Raw genomic sequence first — 21,778 nt, forward strand, 5'->3', positions numbered from 1 at the left:
TTTCCACAAATTTCACGTACTGTTTTGTTCGAAATTGTGTCTGACAGCTTGAATTATCGCAAACTGTGTTCCCGATGGGTTTCAAAAATGCTCACTGATGTTCACAAAACAAAGCGACTTGGTATTGCCCTGACATTTCTCACGCGGTACAGTGATGAGGGAGAAAACTTTTTAAACCAAACTGTGACAGGTGATGAAACTTGGGTGTGTCATTTCACACCAGAATCGAAACAACAATCGATGGAGTGGAGACACACTCATTCTCCGAAAAAACAAAAGTTCGAAGTGACAATGTCATCACAAAAAAATCATGTGCACTGTCTTCTGGGATAGGAAAGACGTTTTGCTTACTGAATTTCTTCCCAGAGGTGAAACCATTAATGCGGCACGATATTGTGAGACTTTAACAAAACTAAGGCGTGCCATTCAAAACAAACGAAGAGGAATGCTCAGTAAAGGAACTGTGTTGCTCCATGACAATGCTCGGCCCCATACTGCTGGTGTCACTCAATCGTTAATTCGACAGTTTCATTGGGAGCAGTTCGATCCCCCGCCGTACAGCCCGGACTTGGCGCCGTCCGACTATCACTTGTTCCTGCACATGAAGCGCGAGCTTGGTGGCAAGCGCTTTGGAACTGACGATGACACGAAAAATGCTGTGGAGTCTTGGTTATCGAAACTGGCGGGAAGTTTCTTTGACGATGGTATACAAAAACTGGTCACCCGCTATGACAAGTGTTTGATCATTGGCGGAAACTATGTTGAAAAATAGTTTAAGACATGTATTTTCATGTAAAAATAAAATTGGATTCGAAAAAATTATTTTACTATTTTTTTTTTTTTTTTTTTCTTTCAAAACGGTAATTAGTTTCCGAATACGCCTCGTACTTAAATTGAATAAAGAACAAAACCTAATTTCCAATATTCATTTATTGAGATAATCTAATAGACATTCATAACTACAATATTTAAACAAACGCGAATTACACAGTGTTTGGAAGAATAGATACCAAACGACAAGTAATAAAACTACAATTTGCAATCAATAAAAAAATATTTAGTGTTTTCTTAATATTACACAATTAAGTATAGCATAATTATAGATTACAATATTTTATAGTAATTCTAATGTTTCCTTAATACTGTTTTCTCGATCATATGCGGAAAGTCTGACCACCAACCTGTCTCATGAATACAATAATCGATTAAAATGAATGATATACGATATAGCACTCAGGACGTTATAATCGAATCCGTATATCCAAATATTGAACCTCTGGAGCCAAAGAAAATTGGAGAACCACTATATAATTTTAATCACTGGAAACTCATAAAACACCAAAACAGAGCACTATTTCCTGTATGGACGATTTTAGCACGTTGAAAGCAGATACTCACAAACAAAATAAGCAGAAATTCGGCATCACCACGATGATTTCTCCTCAATTCAAAATAAACTGCCATCATTATGTTTTTGTACATCATTCTTTTTCTGTATTGAAGCTCTTCAGTATTTAATTCCGACGGTGAATTACAAAAACGTGAAGAAAATATTCCTGAAAATAAGATGGAGTCAAATTATTGCACAGTTACTAACTTGTTCGAATTTGAAATTCTGAGATATTTTAATAGAATCTTTTTTAAATAGCTTAGATGAATTATTTCAACTGAATAGAATTACGAACAATATTCACAATATTATATTAACAAAAAAAAAAAAAAAAAAAAAAAAAAAAAATTCGGGCTCGCTAAAAGATTTGTAATGTCAATGTCGCCAAATTCTGAGTGTACCGTAATACTAGGATTAAACCAAGCATTTTTGATTGCAAATGAAAAACGTAAAAGCATAACAAACAGTTCATCAGAATTCTTATAGGTAATGAATTTCGTATTTTTGTTCACAGTTTCTCTAATTCTGATGTCAGCATTTATTAATAATTTATCAAAGCCATTAATTTTGTCGTTTTCCATTAAAAGTGTTAATATTTCTTTCCCCTTTTCCATTAATTTTTCTGTTCTGCTTCTGACTGTCGGTGAGTTTTCCGTCATATATTTTGGACAAACGTTAAAAATGCGTGGATATGCATTGTCTTTTAACATTGGACGTTTTCTCGGAATTCTTAAAATCGCCTATTTTTATCTGTGTATACATCATCACGCACAATCATATCTTCGCGAACATTGTACTTTTTGCTTTGTATGCGGTAAAATGTTTCATATTATGTCAGCATATTAATTTAAATAAATTCGTCCTTACTTCAAAAATAATTTTAAAAAAGTCATATTTCAGCAGTGAAATAATTGCTAACATGTGATTTGCATTGATTTCGGAAGCACGATTTTTTAAAATATATAAAATGCATAACTTAATTTATAGAATCGTTTCATTTTTAAATATTTTATTTCGCTATAATATTTATAAAAAATATTTTAAGTATTTATTATTTTAACAGAATTTTAAACAATAATTTAGCACATATTTTTAGCACTAACTAAATTTAATAATTCAAGTATTTATATTAAATTTATATTTCATTAGGTGAATATATCTTAGATTAATATATTTAGATGAAATAAAGGAATGAAACATTGCAAAATAAATCTTATACGGACTTCAGATTCTTGAAAGGGCAGATTTAGTCTCTTTTCATTCTAAAAGTAACGCTGATGATGAACTATGAAAAAGATGCTAAAATGACCACGTCTAAAAGCGGTCATATCATGACGTTTCAGCGACGTCGACAATTTGCCAAGATGCAACAGCAAATATTTTGCGTCTTCGCAACGTCGTAAAATTTACCACGACCACTTTGCAACCTATCGAACCAGTTTGCAATGTCGTGTGCTACTTGGGATGAAGGCCCTATTCGCCTACCACTGACCAGCAACCCATAAGCGGCACCGTTTACAGTGAAGAGGATATAAAGACTGGACACCTATCATTGGAGTTACATTCTCTTTACCGATGAGAGTCATTTCAGTCTGATAAACGATTTTCGGCGCAGAGGGAGGTAAGGGCACGCTTCCATCCCACTGACGTCAGGAAAACAGACCATTAGGGTAGTTGTGACGTTCTTGTGTGGGGAGCCATTACGATGAGCGGACGAACGGTGTTGCATATTTTCGACAGAGGTTCACTTACCGAAGATCCTTACTGTGGTGAAGTTATCCTTCCCCAATAGCGTCTTGCGCGAGGTGTCCGCATTGGTCCCGAATTAACTTTTATGGATGATAGTACATGGCCCACACAAGACTCTTGCAGTTGAGGTGCTCCTGGAAAGTGAAGATATCCACAGAATGGATTGGGCAGCATGCTTCCCTAGCTTATATCCCATTGAACAGTTGTGGTATAGTCTAGGCAGACTCCTGGCGGCACGATCTTTCTGTCTGGGAAACACCCAGACAGCTGAAGGAATTCTTACCCCAAGAACTGTTAGATAATCTGGTGTATAGTATCTACAGACCGTGAAATGCAACTAGTGCAGTTATGGGAGATCATTTCCTTTTACTAAGACTTTCTGCTTTGTTGTTCTTCTTAGCCAGACAAATATTTGTACCAACACCATTCTATTAATAAAGGCTTTCTCTTCGCTTCATACTTGTATGCATCCCATTCATTTTTTTTTATTAATATATTTTTCTCAACTTTTAGGTACTACACTATGCTTCTGTAGTGTGAATTTCATGTGTCGCATTTGATTTTTTGTGGAATTATTGTCAGAATCAGAAAAGTTGCTAAAGTTTTGCACATCTCTGTATGATTGTTTAATCCAATGATCTCTAACTCAAATAGTGCGTGGGCCGAATGCGCTATCTGAAAGCATCTGGCGGCCGTTTTTTTTTTAAACTAAAATGATTTTTTTTAAATAAAATAAAATTCAAAACTTTTTTAGTAATTACTTATCAGATCATACATAAACTGTAATAATAATAACACAAAAGAAAAAATTTCAATTTATATTTATTTTCTGTCTGAAATCTAAAAGTTAGTATCTGCAAAAAATTTATGATGATTACACTTTAGAAAGTTCAAACATCTTGACAACTAAAACTTAAATTTTCAGACTGACATTCATTTCAAGTAATTCTAATAAATAAATTGTTTTTAGTGTTTAAATAAATTGTTTGTAATTCATAAATTGTTTTTAATGAATAAACCACTAAAAACAATTTATGAAAGCTTTCCAAGTGGGGAAAAAACGTGAGAATTAATAATGCAAAATATTATCTTCCTTTTATTTATTAAATTGTTCTTTATTTCATACAACTTTCAGCTACAATACCTAATGGGGTTTCGATTTTGATAAAGTTTATAATCTTGGAGAAAAATTACTAGATACTAATTTCGTCACGAATTATAGGTGCTCATCAATAATAATAATGGTTCTTTCCTTATTAATTTTCAACTTCGAAAAGGAGTTGTACACATATAAATGTACTGTCAAATAAAGCGATTATTCTTATTGCAAAAATTCGTAACTGAGAGTATTTATCTTTTGAGAAGTACGAAAAAAAAAGTAAATTAAATCTGTATCTTCAAATCTTTGAGTAAGATTCATATCACAGTACAAATTAATTAGTTCCATTTGTAGATTTTGTGGGACGTTTCTCATGTTCGTTTTCAACGATAAGGGAAAGTTATGTAAAATTGGACTCCGAATCATCAAAATTGGAAACCTTTCTTCAAATTCTTGTCAGAATAATGATAATTAATTTACAGGAAATGTATTCAAAGGCCGCAAAAAGCTGCCGACAGTTTGAGATCACTGGTTTAAGTAAGTGTGTTAATACACCAAAATGACTGTAGCTATGTCTGTCATGTCGTTTATTTTTATTAGCTTATTTATCAGACTTAGTTATCGAAGTGCTGGCGAAAGTAAAGTAGCAGTTCTCAAATCCAGAATGTTAGGAAAGTTACACAACGTGAATTTCGATACCCACATTTTATTTACATATAATTTACGTAGCATGGTACAGAAGGAGAGAAGCTAAGAAAATAGCAGCTTGCAAGATAAAAACATCCAACTTGATCAGTTGCGTGCATTAAATATGTTTCGCAACATTGATTGTGGGCACTATAGCATCACTAATGGTTGAAATACAGTCCTCACTGTGGTTTTTAAGTTCATCAAGTGTGCTTCGATTGCTCAAGTGTACATTTTCTTCAGGAAGTACCGCAAATTTAAATCGACAAGAGAAATTTAATGATTAAATTCCATGGTCAGCGAGAAATGATCTCGGCTCCAGAGAACTCGCGTAACAATCGTATCTATCGGCCTGTTTTGTGTGCAGTTGTCTTTTGTTGTTCCGTTTAACAATGGCTTTCGTCTTCCTACAGAAAAGCTGTGAATTGTTTTCTTGGGTAGCGGATAGCTGTATCTGAAAGTAATTAGCTATTCTTCTATAAATTATGGTATAGTACACCACACTCCTAGTTTTAGACAATAATGTAACTTTTGCATTGCTTTATATGACTTCTCTCAAGGTTAAATTATTGAATAATTTCTTTTTACGCGATCCTTCATATTTTACTCCGCTTCATGCATTGAAAAGACTTCCATTTCAGAGTTGCCCAGAGAAAAGCTCGGATAGTTCTGAACTACCTTGACTCGTTTTTGCTTATCTCGCTCTTAGAATTGGGGGCGTGCTCAAATTTTTGTTATGAATGTGATTTAAACAGCGTTGTTGCTATGTAAATACTTTCGTTGGGTTATTTTGACTTAAAAAGTCAAAGTTTCTATGGAGAACGGTAAAGTTTTGGATAGATCTAATCCTCTTTTTATGTCAGTAAAACTTACTGGTGACTGTCAGCGATCCAGAATTGAATTAACCACTAAGCAGAATAAGCACGTGCTTAGGGCATCAAAGAAAAGGGGCATCACAAAAAGGTCTTTAGAAACTCAGGAAATGGCGTACCACAAAAATTTCTCATTGCTAATTTTAACATGGAATATATGATGCAGCCTAACCAAGACCGAAAGAGAATAAATGGGAAACAACAGGGGTAAATTTATGTAAGGGTACCAAAATCTTTTAAATGCTTATGGCCGCTAAGAGTCTTATTCCGATCCTGGAGCGATCGGTAATACATCCGGTCTTCCAAAAATAAATAACTCAACGATATATAGTGCATTCGTTAGGCGGACTGAGATCTAAAAATTTAATTAAAAAGTATTCATGACATTTCGTATGCAGTTGCATTTGAAATAAGACAGTTTTTTTTTTTTTTTTTTTTCCCCCCAATGAACGCCAAACATTATTCAACCCAGTAGCATAACATGCTATGCTCAGTGCTGCCTGGTTGGATGACTAATGATGATGCCGAAAAAGTTCATGTTACGAATGAATGAAATCCGATTCTTTTGTTATAGACTTACCATTCAGAAAGATATACTGAAATTTGTGTCATGAAACATTTTGATTACCTTGTATAAATTGTTTGAGCTTTCTGTAAACATGCTACAGAGCTATCGTGTTTCTATTTCAGAACTGAGTTCAATAACGGTAATTGTAATAGGTTTTCTGAAGTTGCAAAAAACCATTATAAATCTAATACTAATATAATAACAACTTTCTATTGTGCTTTTCATTGTTTTTACTTTCACGCTAATTTCGACTCTTGAAAACAAAATCAAATGTTTTAACCAAACAACGATCTACTGGTGAAGACTGCAGAACCCGAGTTCAAATCCCAATGGCGTAGCTGACTGCATATCTTTTCCCATGGTTCTTCCCATGTCTCACGTAAATACAAGACAGTTTCCTCTTGCAAAGTCCTGCACGAAGGCATCCTTGCCGTAGGCTCTCTTGTATTTTGCCATTATCAAGTTAAAACAATATCCTTAATTTCCTAATTCTTTGACTGTCTTTCGTCAATGATGTATTAGTCCCCCCTCCTTTTCCTTTAAATAAGCTGTGTTTCCGTCTGTAGGAATACCGCATTACGTACTGCAGCAATATGTGATAAATAAAAACAGATGCAGTATTTGTGACATCCGATTCGCATTTATCCGCTTGTTGAAAACTTATTTTGCATTTGAGATATTTTCTTTGTCCAATTTTTCAGACTTCCTTCACTCGAGAATAAAGATTGAAGTTCATATTTCTTGATGACTGAGTTATGAGCACATACACTGCGCTCAAAAGGATGTTAAGTTCTTTTCTGTAACTATAAATATGAGAGAAACCTTTGCTGATTATCAGTCGCTTCTGAAATAAACCGTTCGATGCAGACCACGTGCAGTAAATAGATACCTAAAATTTTCACCGCATATTCATGTAGTGCCTACATATTGTATTCAGGAGGTATTTTTATTGTATTTTTATTTTTGCAAGGGTTGAGAACGTTGAATGAAAATTTTGAAGAGGGACTGGGAGCCTTGAAATATTATCAAAGTATGTGTTAGAGATTATATGTTGATATAACAAATGTTTAGTAGCAGCCTCGGATACGAGAACTTCTTACTCCCATGTTAAAAGTTGGAAGGAGCAATTAATACATTTAGTAATACAATTGTATATATTAAATAGCTAAAGTACCTGGCATTGTCCGGCCTTTACGCAAGGGAAAGAAGCTTCATTTGGTAGGATGGTGGTAATTTTCGAAATCCTGTTTTCGAATTATTCACAAAAAGCTGGCAGAGGGCGCATGTAAATGCTGATTTAAAGATGCTAACACTGTCCTAAAGAGATAACTAACACATCCCCATCTGAAGGTTTTAATAAAAACTGATATTTGCTTTCGTATCAGTTATGCATTTTATTTATTTTTTTCCCACAAAATCACCATCCATTTTAGTCCATTTCGAAATATTCTTGGAAAATTAGTAGAAAGCGCACTTAGATTCTGCTTTAAAGGCTCTACACTCTTCTGGAAAGTTATACCTTCTTCTCAAGAGTGAGTGACTGAGCGCCACCAAGGAAGACCACTGACCTGGCCTTAGCCTCACGGTGTGTTATCTTCCTGGCAGAATCCATCTACTCTCTGCTCCACCCTGCTCTGCGAGTAAGTCTTCTCAAGGGTAAACGAACATGGCGTCATCTGACGGTTTTAGTAAGATTTCCTGTGATAGCAGAAACGCAACAACGGCAACTTGAACCCAAGATTTGCCTTCAAGATGGGTGTCGTGAATGCACCTTTCTAATACAAACGTCCCGAGTGTGGATCTCGTGGGGTGTTTTTTTCGAAATGTTGTGTAGATGGTGTGACGTTCAGACGTTTGCACCCCAAGGTCTTCCAGGTGCTTAACGAGAACTATCTATTGTCAGAGACAGAATGGACCGCAGACCTTTGGAAGAAAGGTGCAGCGGAAACCACGCTCCTGGTGTGGTGTCCAGACATAAGGAACTAATTATTTTCTTTCCAGGTTTTTAACAAAACGAGGAGAGAGCTTTGTGTCAGAAAGCTTTTATATGCTATAAACGAGTGAAAGCAGACGCATCACAGCGTCGTCGCCGCGTTAGCGGCCTTTGTATGATTTATGGCTGAAATGATTCAATTATTTTAATATTTATTCAAGAATTTCTTATTAAGTTTTTAAAATAAATATTTTAAAAGACAACCTGTCTTTTCTTTCACCCAACCCGTGTGTTCTGACGTTACAATGGTGACCTTCCTCTTGTATTGAAGGTGACGTCTGCAAAACTTCATCAAGATCGGAATAAACGTCTAGATTTGAATGAATGAAATACACACAAACAACTGAACATTCTTCATTAATGATGATTTTAATGAGTTCAGCTAGTGTCATTTCATGCTTCCAGCCAGTAATTAATAATAACTGCAATGAATCTACGTTTATTGATTTTAAGTCGTTTTGTTTATTAATTAATAACTGAAGAAATTTGAAAGAACAATAAATATATTACAGTTTGTAGAATGACAATGCAAAAATTTTATCGAAAGTTCGTTAAATTAGCTTAACATATATGTATATGAAGTCTGCGGACCCCGTGACGTGGCTTTCCAGAAATCTTACGTAGACAGTGACCTTCCTGTTGTTTGGAAGATGTTCCAAATTTCATGAAGATCGGAATAAAACTGTAGATTTGTATGAAAGACTAACACATGGACGCTCTTCTTTATTTGTATAGATTATTTTTTAAATAATTATGAAAAACAGCCCCAAAACATTTATTTTCAATACGCATGGATTGAAAAATAGAATTTTCCATAATAAAAATCTGCTGTATGAGTTAAACCGTATTCTGACCAGCTGTTCTTGTAGTGTATGCAGCTTGCAGAACATTAAAAACTTATCACGTGGGCTTTTGTAGATCCGTGTAATTGGTCACCTTGATCTACCCGGAGCTTCCGGAAATAACAGCAGTTTTGTTTATGTCGCACATGCAACAATATTCCTTCGTACCCTCGAGAAAATAAATGTACTTATTCGATATGACAAGCAGGTGATGTGTGGCTCTGACGAGGCTCGTTGAAGCGTGCTGTTTCTGCGTGAGGTTGCTAGGGGAAGGATTCTATAGCAAGGTATTTTCCATGAGAAATTAGTGATCTATTTCACGTAGCAGTTGTTCTGGCACAGTGTTTTCAAATTTCTTGCTATATCGATTTTAGAAGTAAATTTTCCAAAAATTTAAAATGCTGTGCTTTTAAAATGCTTTAACCTTTTGGATCCTATGCATTCCACAAAAATTTTCGTAAATTTAAAAACATATAAGGTATTTCTCCCGCCCTCCTAGCGTGCCTTCGTGGTGTAGTGGTTCTGCACGCTGGGCCGGTATTCCAGAGGTCCGTGGTTCAATTCCCGGCGAAGGCGATTGCTCGTTTTTCATCTTGCCTGCTTCCAAAAAATCCTAATGTCTCTACAAACATATATGAATGGGAAAAGAATCCGTATTCCATAAGTAAGAGATTATCATATATTATAACATTCACATTTTATTAAAAATAATTCTATTTTGTGCTTTTCAGTTTTTTTTTTTTTTTTTTTTTTTTTTTTTTTTTTTTTTTTTGTATGTGTGTGTGGGGTCTTTAACCTAGCGATTACTGCGAAACGTTTCATAAATTTAGTAGCTGCGTGTTGCTTTTATGCCTACCTGAACTTTGCTCTAGTGGTTGGGGATGGCTGACTGCTGACTTGAAACTAGGGCCTTGGGATACAGCACGGAAATTATAACAGAAACTTATAAGTTCTTTTCTTTCTTTTTTTTTTTTTTTTTTACTCCTGCGTATGGCTTAACTAGTATATGTGTGTATATGTCGCCTTTTCCTCGTGGAGCAATAGCAGACTACCCCCTGATGCTACACCGTAGGCAACATTCTCGATATCTAAGACTACCGTATGGTGAATGAGTTCTGCCATTCCCGATAGTGTTCAACACCGTTGGGGGTAAGGACTTTTGTAAATGTTAATGGGGGATCAATAGCTGAGTGGATGAGAATGCTAATGATATGTAATTTGACTCATGTTCGAATCTCTACGTGAGGACTGTCAGCGTGGATATTTTTAGTTTTTCCTTCATGTGACGCCAATATGAACAAGTTTCCCTCTGAAAATCCTCCATGAAAGCGTTCTTTCTCGAAAGCAGATAGTTTTCTTGAGTTTGCTGTAATCATTAATACACACATAAACGCAACTAAAAATAGTCTACATAGAGCCGGTTATAATCGTATGAATTATGAACTTGACAACACTTGCAAGTGAGAAACCGATTTTGTATCTTGTATTAATTCAAATGGTATTGTGATTGGATAGGTATAGAACGGTATAATGATTCAACCTTTATAGTGATATAAACGGCTGAGCTGGCCCCCGACTCAGATGTTTTACCTATATCCATTCAAACTGGTTACCAACCCAGCAGATGTCAATCACTATACGCCAAATCACAGCCCTGAGGCCAGGCGGACAGATCAGGCGACATTTATTAAATCAGGTTAACACAGATTAAACCGTATACACAAATTATATATGCACAAATTAAAACCTGAATAAAACGTAAATGACACTATGAAATGTGCGAAAATTAAGTGGATAGTGACGTATGGAAGGACCGGTTCCAATCCTGGAAAAGGTATGGATGTTTGTAAGCGTATAGTGTCTGGGCGCAAAGGGGCAGTTAAATGCACGGCGAGTTAACTAATCTCGAGATGTTGGCGGTTGGGGAACAGGAATGGGAGAATCCCGAACTGCGTCTTGGTGTTTTTCTCTCCGAATTCCATTCTGGCCGGAAGATTAGAACTAGCAAATCTTGGGCGATACCTAATATGCCTGCTTAAATGTACAGGGGCTAGCTTTGCTCCCGGCAGGTCCATGTCCCTCCCCTTTACGACCAGAAGATTTATAAAATGTCAAAAGGACTTGTAGAGAAATAAATAAAAAATCTGCTCCATTTAATGCTTTATTTTTTAAATAAAAACTTGGTTCCCAAGTTCTCTTTTGCTTCTGTAGTCTGTTAGCAAAATTGTCAATACTATTGTAGAATTTTGTGTTATTAATTCAGTCGATGTTCTAGTGAATTTCTTAAAGGCTAAGTACTTAAGTAAGATTTCTTAAACGCTAAGTACTCATTCAGTTTTAAGTGCTTCTTAATCGATTTGTGTTTACGAAAGTTCCTGTCATACAAAGTAACACTCACGGCAAGTTCTAGGAAAAGCTTGTTGTAGTATTACAAGATTTGGAACTGCGTTCAGGAGGCTGTATTTTACAACTGAAAAAATTCATAGAGACCATTTCATCTTCCAAAGGAATAACAAATGTAAATTCTGAAGTATTTGTCTCAACGAAAGATTCTTTCTTATTTACATCATTATTTAATTGATTTTCCTCTCCCCCAATAGTTTCGATGGCTGTTAAAAAAAATCTTTTTCTGATTTATCTCAATACTCTTTCACGTGTAAAAATCACTCTCTTATCAAATTCCCAATTAATTTATCTTATCGATTTCCTGTAACAACTCAGTGTCATGTGATTTTTCACCTCACCAGTGACCAAAGGGATAAGACCGCTGAATTGTGGTAGTTTGACCTGAAATCAAATATTCTAAAGAACGCTGGGGCTGCATAAGCGTTTTCGTGGATTACCGTATATGTAATGTGAACGATAGCTAGAATCTCTTTCGCAATGTGAACATGAGCAAGAGATTTTTTTTTTTTTTTTCCTGGGGAAACTTTAATCTTCATAGTCATCCTTCCTATTAGGAAAATAGCCGCAGTGAGCATTGCCGTAATCCCAAAAATCAAAGTCGTTCTTACTCAGCCAATGATCCATATGATTGACTACTATCATATTGCCCCTAAATCCCCCTTTACTGCGCATGTAGCTGTAAGTGGGAAAATTGCCGCATATGAAGTGTGTTGCGAGACTTTTCTGATACAACGCGGTGAAAATTTTCAGTTTAAAGTACCATACCGAAACCGCTATATTGGGTTCTTGGTTATATAGCAGAGGTGGCTAAAATTCATGTAAGTAAGATTCGCATGTTGGAATTCAGGAAATTTCTAAAGCCCTAACTAGATTTTTCACAACCCACAAGTCTATATTTATTAAAAGTTGTAAAGTAAGTTTTGAGTGGAAAGAAATGTCTGATATCTTTGTAAAAAGAAATGAAGTAAAATAGTTACTTTCATTTGGACATGAGTAGTTTTAATTTACCGTATTTCATACATAGATTTTATTTGCATAAAAGCCTGAACATTCCCCTGCTTGAGCTGTGTATGGCCACTCCTGTAATATAAGATATCCCAGCAAAAGCACTAGATTTAATTGCCCGAAAAAATACTTTATTTTTAGAAAATGAAGAATATTTTTCCACACTTATAACAGGTAAATGTTCCGATTTAAAAATGTCGTGTTTGATTTGAGCTGGTAACACTGGGCATTTTATGACTATCAGATCATTTTGCAGGTTCATTGAAGCTTAGTCGACATGCAGCGTTACGCAAAGGAATAGCGAATTTTGACTGTAAAAATTTATTGCAACAATATGAACAGGCTGTTAGAAAATTTCGTGTAGTCTTGAACGTGAAAGAACACCTGATGAAACAACATTTCGCAGACTGATAAAGAAATTTGAGGATACAGGTTCGACAACAGACATTAAAACAGCATGCTCTCGATCTAGTCGATCTGTTGAAAATATCGCTGTTTTGCATGACAGTGTTATTGCAAGGCCTTCTAAAAATCCGAACTTAAAGAAAAAGAGCAAAAATACTTAAAGAGGAAATCGAATGTGTCACCTGCCACCTCAGTAGGCGCATATATGAAAAGGTGATTACGAATAGCATCGAGAGAGGGTGATGCTGCAAAGCAAGTCTTAGAGGGTATATGCCACAGATTATTTTTAATTCCTAAATCGGAAAATTTACCTGTTGTAAGTATGTTAAAATATACAAGAAAGTATCTTAGGTAAGTATATTAAAATATACATATTTCAGTTCCCTTAGGATCTGTTTGGAAATTCTATCCTTTTTGGAAAGCGAAAGAAAATTATACATTTAATAATATTTATTGTGCAGTATAATTTCTTCCGATACTCATGACCTCTTGCCAGCGTGATGGTAATTTGTAAATGCCATTTTTGAAATACGTCCTTAGAGGTAGTGGCCTGGTATTATCATGATGCAATATGATGTCCTTTCTCATGAACATCGCCCAGTCTCTTTTCTTTGACTACGTTCTTTAAATCATCCGTTTGTTGAGATTATCTTTCTGAATTGAGCTTTTCTTTAGGTTTCAAAATAATATGTTGGTTCTTATTCATATTCAAGCTCTGTTTAGAGGTGGGGATGGCAGGTTATCCAGGCCCCAGTGCAATAATTTCGTAAGTAACCTATTTTTCATCTCCAGTTATCATCCAGTCCAAAAAAGCTCGTTTTTATTACGAAGAACAGAGTTCTGCATATGACGACTCAATCATGTATATTTTTCGCACTTAACTCTAGAACAGGCCTAAGCAACCTATGACCCGCCTATCACCGAATACCTCATTTCGTAATTTCAGGTGACCCACTTGAGTATGATATGTAAAAATAAATTATAAAACATTATAAGGTATTCCTCCCGCTTTCATAGCGTGCCTTCGTGGTGTAGGCACCCTGAGCCGGTATTTCAGAGGTCCGTGGTTCAATTCCCGGCGAAGGCGTTTGCTAATTTTTCATCTTTCCTGCTTCCTAAAAAAAACCTATTGCCTCTACAACATAAATATAAAATGAACACTTGAAGAATGCATAGAAAAAGAAACTGAAAATAGATGATAACAATGGCACTTTGTTTGATTACAAAGTTGCAGGAACGAACATGCATTCTTATTTTAAAAAATGTAACGTAGTTTCAAGGAGAAATCGATAAGTTTGGCAGCGATTTAGTTCACTCTCATTTGTATCGCTTGTTCAATAGGACAAGAATAAATTCAGGTGCGAAAAAAATTGGCTTCGGCATTTTGCCTGCAGTCGGTTCAGCTTATAAATGCCAGCAAGTATTTTTACGCAAGAAATTTATTTAGGTTAGAATAGGAACACTTTCCGAAAATTTAGATTCTTATATTCATCTTAAGACGCCTAACTATAAGCCAGACTGACTGAATAGATGTCACATGTTCAGTATGACAGGGGCCATTCATATCGAAGATAAAAATACAATTCATTCAGTTATGGTTTTTTTTTTCATAGTAATTAAAATTATAATTTTAATTCTTTTGTATAAAGTTTAAAGCGTATTGTAATTATTTTCTCTGTAAAATTTATCTTATTATTCACCAAAAAAGACTGTTTTAAAATGAAAATACCACTGACTCGAAACGTCTTAACACACACATTTTGTTTAATTTTGATCCACAGCCAATGCCTGCTTTAGAGGCACCCATTTGGAATATTTATTTCTTTTTCATCATCTTGGCAATATCGTCATCGATTAAAATAGCTGCTCGGAGCATATCAACGTACTTTAAATTTTTCGAACCACATGTTTAATGTTTTACCCGAAACTGCATTTCCAAGAAAAATTTTTTTTATGTTTCCATAGCATTTCTTGCTTTTTGGAATTCGTTCAAAATACAGTGTCTTAAAGGAACTTTCGGTAGCCATCGATAGTTTGGAAGAAAGATTTGCCGTTTTCAGGAGCAATTATTGCAAAATTATATTTCAGTCCGAAATTATGTCTAAAAGGGAGAAAACACTTTTCAATATAAAATGCCTTTCTTTGGAGATGAAAATACAAATTTTGAATCGTTTTTTAAAAGGAGAAAAGGCATCTGGCTTTGCCAAAAATCTAAATTTTAATGAGGCAGCAGTGAGAACTATTTAAAAAAAAAAAAAAAAAAAAAAGCTTTGTTTTTAAAATTTCTTGAATCGCATCCCTCTATTCTGCATTGCTTGTTAATCTCGTGCTACACGGTTTTGCACAACACGATGTTTTCTACGAACTTATCTACTGTGTTATAGGAGGGATATGTGTATTTTTAATAACTAGCAGTGTAATTATCTTTAAAGGAATCGAATTAGTGAGTTGTCTGTTTAACCAAGGTTTGAGCGAGAACAGTTTTAGAATAGAATACCAAAAGCTTGTTTACTTGCCGCTGATCTCTAGAGAGATCTTTTAAATGACTTCTGTGATGCAAGGACTTTTGGACCATGCATCCTGCTTTGGTGGTTTGTCTTGATGGCCAGCTTTCTCTTAGTGCCATAGCGGCGCTTAGCCTAAAACTCAGCACAAGAAAGACATATACCGTCTGTCCGAAAAGTTGCGAGACAGATTTCCCCCCCCCGGTATATAATCATAACTGGGATAAAGCTGGGAATGCAATTCACACATGTTATGGATCGGTTGTGTGAGAGGATTCAGTAGGTTTGGATCGAAGGAGAGGGATTTCTTCTTACCTGTTGCCGCTCACTTGGCCGGAGAGTGGTTGGTAGTGCAGTTTGTGACGAACAAGCGTATTTCTATTCTTAATCACCCTCCATATTCACCCGATCTGGCACCTAGTCACTTTTTTTTTAAATAATATTTTATATGAAGGGTGGCGCTATGTCAATGTAACCGACACTCAAGCCAGAGTTACACGCATGCTGAATAACATCTCTAACACGGACTTTTTTGACAGTTTCATTTAATCGTATGAACGTTCTGTGCGTTGTTCACAAGTGTGGGGGGCCCACACTTCCACCCCAAAAAATTCTTCTTTAGTTTTCATTAATCCAGTCTCTTGGACAGACGGTGTATGCCACCCTTCCTTTTAAAATTTAAACTGAAATATGTGTGCATGCATTAATTAGTAATTTTGTTTTGTTAATATAAATACAGTGCTAGCCATTAAAATTGCAACACCATGAAGGTAAGCAAATACAAAAAAGATATTTATTATACGTAAATAGTATGGCATGAAGATAAAATGATTAAATTTGTAAGCAGTTTGGTGGTTTACAGGGGTGCGAAATTAGTAGAAATAGCTGCAATCCTGGGCATCTAAAACGGCCCTTACCTGGGGTTAGGCATGACGTCGAACAGGGCTTGGATGACAGAAACGGGGAGCAGTTCCATGCTGCTTCAAGTCTATGTCACACTTCATCAACAGTATTAGCTGGAGAAGGGTAGCGGGCCAGTCTCTCAGCAACACATGACCAGAAGTTTTCAGTCGGTGACAAATCTGTAGACCGTGCAGGTCAGGGCAGCAATAAAATACCCTGTGTATCGAGGAAGGTCAGAACACGACGGTTTTGCATTATCTTGTTGGAAGATGGCGTTTGGCAGGCCTTGAAGATATGGTACAACCACTGGACGTAAGATGGCAGAAATGTACCCATCTGCGTTCAAATTCTTGTCGATCCAAACTAGAGATGTGCGTATCGTGAGCCCAATGGCTGCTCAAACCATTAAACCAGATATAGGGTCCTTATGCTGATATAGAATGTAAGCAGGTGACGTGCGATCTCTTTGGAGACTCCAGACACGTATACGCCCATCAGAATACGGCACGAAGAAGCGGGACTCGTTTGAAAAGACGACGTTATGCCACTCCTGTATCCAGCTTTGTCGTTCGGCGCACCGGAATCGAGGTCTCTCTCTCTCTTCTGCATTGTCAAGGGAAGGCGAAGTAATAGTCGTCGTGTTGATAGTCCATGCGGCTGCTAACGTCGACACATCGTACGAGCGGATACTAGGCGTGCCGAAAATATGCCCATTTCCTGACTAATGAATGGTCCGTGATGTGGTTGTACGGTTTTGCAAGGCTGACCTCACAATATATCTGTCCTCTCGGACATCACTCATAGGAGGGCGTTGAAATCCTGCTTGCCGTTCAATATGACTCTCAGCAACCCATTGATTTCATATTCGCATAGCAGTGATCAGATGTTGACCAGTGCGACGGACCATATCGCGAAACTATAATTCACACTCTTGATAGGCAACGATCCTGCCTCTATCGCATTGCGACACTTGCTGCTAAGCATTTCTTATTGTTATTTAACCCCGACCTTAACAAAACGCTTTCCGAATGAGAAATCCTCTTACGCAGTTTTTCTTTTATGCAGATCTTCAGATGCCGTTTCTCGCTCCTGCGTCGTCTAAATGGGCTGAAATGCTAATCATTTGCATATCTCAACCTCTTCTTCCTTTTATGTGATTTTGACCTTCGTCAGATCGTTTCTTCCTGGTTTTGCAATTTTAATGGCCAACAGTGTAGATTTCGTCAGTAGTAATTATTAAGTGTCCAAAATTTTTCATTTTGATTAGCTAATTTATAAATTTATGAAAGAATCTAGTCACTAAAAGATTTTTTTTTCCCCCTCTTTACCACTCAAACGAGTTTTCTTTTCAAAAACTTTTGCTATCGTACCAAGGGAATGAAGGTGGAGGAGAAGAGAGCAAATTAAGAACGACAAGGTTATGTTTATTTGCGATCAAAAACAAGTATATATTTCCTTTTTATGAGGAAACAACTTTTGTGATTACAAAATTCTGCTTTTTAAAAGAGTTTCTGACAAAAATAAACTTAACACTATGTAGCTGTCGAGTTAAAATATGGCGCTAGAATAAAACGTGAATTTTCATAAGAAGGAATTCGATTAATTTTAAATATTAAAATTTAATGTACAGTAGCTGAGCGAACGGTGTGTAAAAGATTAAGCATTATTTTTAGAATTAACGCTGTATTCATTACATTATTTTAGTTACAGCAAGGATATTTAATATTGTTATGTTTACTTCCTACTTCGTAGCATGTTACGAAGTAAAGGAGTATTATAATCGCTAAATATTTCAGGTTATCATATTTCGACGGAAATATCCGTTTTGATCGTTCCCCAATCTATTTCGACTTTTTTTTCCTTGACATATATATGTATGGACAGAATAAAGGATTCTTTCTTTTTTTCTGAAACAGATATTGTAAAAGGGATTCAATGCTTATGTATCTCGCATGCATGACTCAAAAATGATTAATCGTGGTACTTTGAAATTTTTTATGTGGGACTGTTATGACTAGTTGTGCATTTCTCTTTTTTTATTGCAATCGGCAGTATGGAAAATATGTATATATACACACACATACACCCTCTAACTGGCTTAAAAAAGTGCTTGCATGGCCTTTGCTTTCGCAACCGTTGTCGTAGTCATATACTTCCAATTACAGAAGTTTTTTAAATGACGAAAATATTTATATTTTGGCTTTGTCAAATTTAAATATTAACGTTTTGTGTTTTAACGTGTTTATTAAATTTCACATTCTTCGCACTTACGCCACATGAAACCGCAAATTAACCGCAAAATCGCAAAATATTTAAAAACAGCATATTTTTAGAATTTCGGAGAGATATTATGGAGATAAAAATGTTTTATTCCATACAGTGTTGCCACTGCTCGCTTTGAAATCGTTGAATTTTTTAATAAAAAATTTGTTAAAGTTTTACAAAATATGAAATTGATAATAAAACAAATTTAAAATTCGCACTTCCAAGTGCCCATGTTCGGGTAAGGAACTAAGTTATTCGAAATTTGTTGGCTTCAGGTACCGTTGTTTTTTCACAATGCGAGACACATACATACATTCATGGAGATTCTTTATTATTTAATTTCTTTAAATATAACATAGGCGGTAATATTTTGTGCTAAAAATCTGAAAAATTATTTAACGCTTTCTGTCATTCGACGCAAAATACCGTTTCGAGACTAATAGCCCTTCTGGGGTAACACCCCTTTGGGCTAAAAATGTTTTGGAATAAATATTTCTGGCAGCATCTTTTTATTTGAAAAATATTTATTGTCTGCTACTTTTAAATTTATTCTTGTTTCAAAATGTAGCATATAAATACATGTCGAGCATATAAATACAAGTCCTCTCGAGTAGTTTGGTTGTAGAGAAAGGAAAGAGGGGGAAAGAACTTTAGACCCGTTCCCTGTGAGATTTCTTCAAAACTGGAGAGTTTAGTTTGGTTTATTTGAATATGGTATAGCCTCCGAGGGCTACTTACCTAAAAGAAGGGATGTCTTCGTGGAGGATTTTCTAAGAGAAAGTGTTTCGTTTAAAGGTAGCATATGGTGAAAACGGCCTTGCAGCCAGTCCGTTACCCGTGATTCAAGCACCGGGTCAAACTACCAGCGTTCAGTGACTGCTCGGCTACTGGTGGGTCAAAATTGTGACTTAACTGGAAATGTCTGACTGTCACCCATAAAGTGCCCAAGGTCCATGCCAACGACAACTACCATCCTCGCCACGATAAAATTCGTTAACTGGTTCTCATGTTATCGTCAGACACGTGAATTCAACTGACAATAACATAATATACATGACAGTATTAAACCTGTGCTTGTGGTAGAGATTAACGTGTTAAGAATTTTGATGTAAGAAAATAACTGGAATATATATATATATATTTTTTAAATAAAAAGCTCGATGCTATGGCTTCATTTATTTAGCATTTCGCTGGAGCTCGTTATCGTATGCATTTTTAACTGGTTTAAGCGATAATTGGATGCTGCATGATAATTGGAGCCCCACGGCTTCGATCCGGCTTTTTTTCCACCCGCTCCAAGTGTAGCAGACGGATTTAAATAAAAGATAGCGATCTAATTTGCTGTTATGCCGGGCATCATTGATTTAAAATTTACAGCAAATTTTTCTTGACTTGTTTACTTTCTGTTTTTATTTTTATCGTGGTCGATCTAAATTAGGAATTTTTTTAATCTTTGAACTGTTGGTAATATGACTAAAATGGAAGTCATATTTCTAAAATGACTCGGAATGCCTATGAAGCTTTAGGCGGTTAGATCTTATATGCTGTCTCGTAAGTGCAGTCGAATTATAAGGATATATTCTAATCTAATATATTCACTAACTACTAATAAGTCGCTGATTCTCCAACGGATCGAGCAAGTGAATGCTACTCTGTGGGAACGAGAATGGGAGAATTAAAAAATAGAGAATAAATCCAACTTTAAAGTTGTACATATATTTTGAGATAAGATTTAACGAAATCTCTATCTCTACATATAATAAAAGAAAGAGTCTGTCTGTGTGTGTGTGTGTGTGTTTCGTTCGTGTTTGTGCGTAAACTAATAGACCCAGGGCTACGAAATTTGGTACATAGGTGCATCTAGACAAGAGCCAGTGCACCTCGAAGCGATTTTTTCAAAACTCGAAACACATTTTTTTAAAAAAAATATTTTTTGATGAAATCACATCATTTTTTTATTAGTTTCATTCTTTTAGAAATGTGGTTTTGGCAACACTTTTTCATTCAATGCTTTGTATACTGGTCTTCTGACTGTTGAAATGAGACTAAAATATTTATTGCTTATTTCACTGTTTTTTAAGATACTGAAAAGTTTAACATGATTTTTTTGGCAACGGGAAGTTGGATAATTTATTTATTAGGATAATTAATATTTGTATTAAGGGATATTGCTTATTTCATGCTGTTTATTTTCTTTTCATTTTTGGACACGCACATCGCAATTTTCTTATTCTGACGCGCATGTGTGTCACGAGGCACAGCAGAAAGAATTTCCTTCTCCCCTCTCTCTTTATTAGCTAATGGCAAAGAGGTTTGTTTGTTTTAAATTATGTCATCCACAAAGCACAATTTTGATTGGTTATTGCTTTCTGATGATAGTTTCATTCTTTTAGAAGTGTGGTTTTGGCAACAGTTTTTCATTCATTGCTTTGGATACTGGACTGCTGACTGTTTTCTCTTGAAAATATGAGATTTATTGCTTATTTCATTGTAATTTTATATCATGTTTTATTATATATAATTTTAATTATTTAAAAAAATGTTTTGCCAAATTTTTTTAGGAAACAAAGTTCTTAACTTCCTTTACACCATTTGAATTCTTAAGATTTTTCAACGGGAAGTTGATTAATTTATTTATTAGGATAATTAATATCTATATTAATTAATATTTATATTTATATTAAGATAATTAATAATTATACTTATTTTATTGAATTTTTTGTTTTGTAGAGACATTAGGTATTTTATTTATTTATTTATTTATTTTTTTTTTGGAAACAGGCAAAATAAAAAATTAGCAACGCCTTCATCGGGAATCGAACAGCGGACCTCTGGAATACGCGCCCAGCATGCAGACCACCACACCACGAAGGCATGCCAAGAAGGCGGGAGAAATACCTTCCCCAATTTAACCCCCCCCCCTCATTTAAAGGGCGACTGGCGTTTTTAGGAGACCCAACCGGCAAATCCCGTGTGTGGAGAATCATCAACCGTAACACCCTTTTTTGTTCGGGCGCTATTGTAGAGATATTCGTAATTTTTTGGATTGGATTATTCAATTATGGCAAAGCACAAGAGGGCTATCTGCCT

General features: G+C 35.5%; 1 protein-coding gene across 9 annotated transcripts in view; it reads left to right on the forward strand.

The window, feature by feature from the left end:
• Positions 1-21,778, forward strand: part of LOC118191118 (serine/threonine-protein kinase tousled-like 2) — a 558,371-nt gene that overhangs the window by 138,279 nt on the left and 398,314 nt on the right. Inside the window, exon 1 of one of the 9 annotated variants that reach the window (XM_085819375.1) lies at positions 9,535-9,864. The exons of the other annotated variants lie outside the window; for them this stretch is intronic. The gene's annotated coding sequence lies outside the window, so the exon portion shown is untranslated. Of the gene's footprint in view, positions 1-9,534; positions 9,865-21,778 lie in introns of those variants that run through there. 9 annotated transcript variants of the gene reach the window in all.

Source organism: Stegodyphus dumicola, chromosome 1, assembly GCF_044657685.1.
Source record: "Stegodyphus dumicola isolate Sdum_Otavi_A_Nest chromosome 1, ASM4465768v1".
NCBI classification, from domain to species: Eukaryota; Metazoa; Arthropoda; class Arachnida; order Araneae; family Eresidae; genus Stegodyphus; species Stegodyphus dumicola.